Source organism: Solanum lycopersicum, chromosome 12 (assembly GCF_036512215.1).
Source record: "Solanum lycopersicum chromosome 12, SLM_r2.1".
In the NCBI taxonomy this organism is placed as follows: domain Eukaryota; kingdom Viridiplantae; phylum Streptophyta; class Magnoliopsida; order Solanales; family Solanaceae; genus Solanum; species Solanum lycopersicum.
In genome coordinates this window covers 49,953,362-49,956,776 of record NC_090811.1, presented here as the reverse complement: position 1 = coordinate 49,956,776, position 3,415 = coordinate 49,953,362, and the positions used below count along the sequence as shown (strand labels likewise).

Genomic DNA, 3,415 nt, shown 5'->3' with positions numbered 1-3,415 from the left:
CAATAAGTAGGGGAAAGGGGGAAAACTCCCATTTCCCCTTACACTCCCTCAAAAACTCCCTTACTCTCTCAATTCACTCTCCCCTGAATGTCAGAATTAAGGTATGTTTCCTGATTTTCATTCTTATTACTTCCTTGATTCGTTAAACATGATATTATGCTACCAAGTGATAAAATCGACAATTTTTGGATTTTCTTTTTTAAAATTGAACTAAGTTGCTAATGTTATAGAAAATCGTAGCATAGTTACTTCCCTTACGTCCCAAACATTTCTACAACATCCTGGGTGTAAGGATTCCACGAAAACATGGGTAAATTGATAAGAAATGGATGGGGGAAGTTGAAAACTCTCCTTGTCATGAACTCGATATTGAACAATAATTTAACGGTTATTTTTTTGAAACAAATGCAATTTCGTGTTATAGGATAGTGAATATACTTTGATCTGCTGAAAAACTAACATGTTTTATCTAAAAAAATATACATAAATAAAAAATGATTAAGTTTTGAAAAATCAATTAATCTTATGATTTAAGAAAGTCGACTTTCCAAATTAACAAAGTCGTCACTTGATTTTTAGCAAAAATCAAGAAAGCTTACAATTATTTTCAAAAGATTAAACAGATAAAATCAGTTGAAAAAGGATTCAAAGTTCAAATGTGCATTCCGAGAAGGTGTTAGGCCCTCGGAATGCCCGCTAGCTCGCGGTTGACCGACGATTTGACTAAAATGACTTTCAAACAACTTTTCAAATTTTTAATTAAAGTAAAAGAATTTTTTTTTCGTTTGCTCAATTTAATTAATATATTATATTAACGAGAAAATAAAATATGGGAATTACTTAAAGTGAAAATAATTCATACTGTATTAACAAGACCAATATTAAAATAAAACCTAAGTAATAAATTTTTATAAAATAAATATTTGTATTCTTTTTTGAATATTTATAAAGAGAAATGGATATATTAGGGATATAATCAATTAAAAACAAAAAATCAAATAATACGTTAGTCCAACATCATAATAAATAAATAAGAAAGGAAGGAAATATCAAATTTGGGCCCTAGGCCCAAATTCTGCTGCTGCAATTTTCAGGGCCTTTGGGCAAATTTCCTTCAAAGAAATCTTCGTATACAGATTACTTATACGATGGTATACATGACGTTTATGACACATTATTGAACCTTTCAAGCCTGCATTTTGTTTACCCTCATGTCATGTACTTTTCCTTGAGTTTCCACACCCTTTGAACCAGTATATTGCTGTTTCATTGCGTATATCATTGTATATGGATGTATACAATCCATATTTTCAGCTTGTTTTCACATTTCCAAAACTTGAAAATTATTTTTTCGTTCGGATTTTCTGATTTTCAACCTGTAAATCTGCTTCCTGATTATCATGATGGCGGACTCGATGAAAGGAGTCGATGGAATGCAAAGGAAGAGTTTCATGGACTCAAGGCAAGTAACCCCATACAAAAAAATGCTGACGGTTAATATCCATACTTAAAGGTGAGTCATGAATAATCTTTACACAATTCGCAGCGATGTACATAACAATATAACTGAATAAAATATACGGAGTAAGAGAAATCCTCCACTAGTCACCCAAAAGGCAACTAAATATGCTAAATCATACTTGGGGTATACATTGTATGCTAAAGCATGCTTAAATACAAACAATAATGGTTGTTTTCAAACATAATTGAATTTCCCCTTTAAAAGTTGAGACTTCATCAAAGAGTAAGGTAATAAACGGGGCATAGAGGACAAAACGAAGGCAACTATCAACTCGTCCATTCTTAAATAATCACGCCTTAAAGGAAGATATGAACCAACAGAAATACTACTATGAGCAGCGGACGACAGAATGCATTCTTCCTCTCACAAAGATTTAATTCTGACATCGAACCCGAATAAAAGATTAAATGATAAAGAGATAAGCTATTAGATTTGTATTTTCCAACCATCAGAGTATTTCGAGCTAAGCAAGTCAAATGTTCATCTAACTTCCTCAAAAATAAAAGTAAAATGAACCATTAACAATGAGACTCAACTTCATCATCAACAACTAATGAGAGAGAGAACATCAACTACGCCATTGAATCGAGCGATAGTTTGGTGCCAGCAGTGAACTAGGACAAAGAATAAAAACACCGTATGCACCCGCGAGAAAGAGAGGAAGAGCCAACAGAAAGCTTCAAATTCTCAAACAAAACCTCAACCAAAAAAAAAACAAAAATAAATAAAAATAAGATTAAGAAAAATCCAAATGGAGGTCGAGAGAACTTTACCTTTTTCGAGGGAAGCAAATCGGATGGACGAACGAGCTAGCTATGAGGATGATCCCTCCACCACCAAGTCGCGACTCCAATAAACTCTCGTGGGTGAAGAAACGAGCCGGAGTCTGAACTCTTACTCTCTGTGATTTTTAAGACCTATTCCTCAAGTGTTTATTTGTAATAATATAACTAGTAATTCTTACTGTAGATTTTCTCTCTAACGACAGCTAAAAAATATCTCCCTCCCCCAAAAGAACCGAAGCAATCATATATAGCCAAGGGCTATGGTTTTGCCTAACAAAAAAGAGGGGGAAAATGGGTGAGAATCTTGGACAGAACAGTAGTCCGAATTTGAAATTCAAACATTTCTTTCACCACTTTGGGAAGACAAGCTTTTTCTGAAGCTCTAAAATCGTTCCAAAAATGGAAATGGGAAATGGACAATTTCAATCGATCCAATCGTCCTTTGGGTAGACATGGCGACATCTCCGACACCCAAGAATGATTCTGCAAGGCTAGAGAAATCAGGAAGCCCCTGTTGCGCGAATTAATGGCGAAAGAGATGATGATGCCGTTGGTATCGTTGCGCGTTCCTTACTGCAGCTTTTCGTGGGGCGCGCGTCAAGACGACAGGTTGCGTTGGTCGAGTGGCGGAGTTCACATGTCTGACGCACATTGCAATTTTGCATTGCTCGCTGAGCGGGATAAAAGGGAAGTGAGTCGGTTTGGTTGCTGAGATGAGAGGAATTACTGGGAATGGGAATTAAGAGGAGTGAGCCTGGTAAAGGTATAAGTTGGGGTGGGTTAATGAAGAAAAATAGAAAAAGGGCCCAAATCTGGGTCGTAACATTGGAAGAAAATGGGGTTGTGGAAGTTGGATAAATGTAGATAAAATTGCAATTACAAAAGATGGCCAAAGGCTTCAATTTTAGCCAATCAAAATAATTTTTTTTAAAAATTGAATGGATTAAATTAGCGAATTCGACCAATAATTAAATAAGATGAATAAGTAAAATCACTTAATGAGCTTTTTAATCTTAACAAAATAAAATAATCAATTCAAATATGAATTAGGTAACTAAAACTAACAAACCAATATATAACTAAACTAATTAGTAAAATTATTTAGCAA

General features: G+C 34.5%; 1 long non-coding RNA gene across 1 annotated transcript; it reads right to left on the bottom strand.

The window, feature by feature from the left end:
- Positions 1–971: 971 nt before the first annotated feature.
- On the bottom strand, positions 972–3,196 carry LOC109119043 (uncharacterized). The gene is made up of 2 exons (XR_002026280.3): positions 2,296–3,196; positions 972–2,220 (listed from the first exon to the last, which is right to left on the bottom strand). It is a non-coding gene; the product is annotated as an uncharacterized lncRNA (long non-coding RNA).
- Positions 3,197–3,415: the final 219 nt, after the last annotated feature.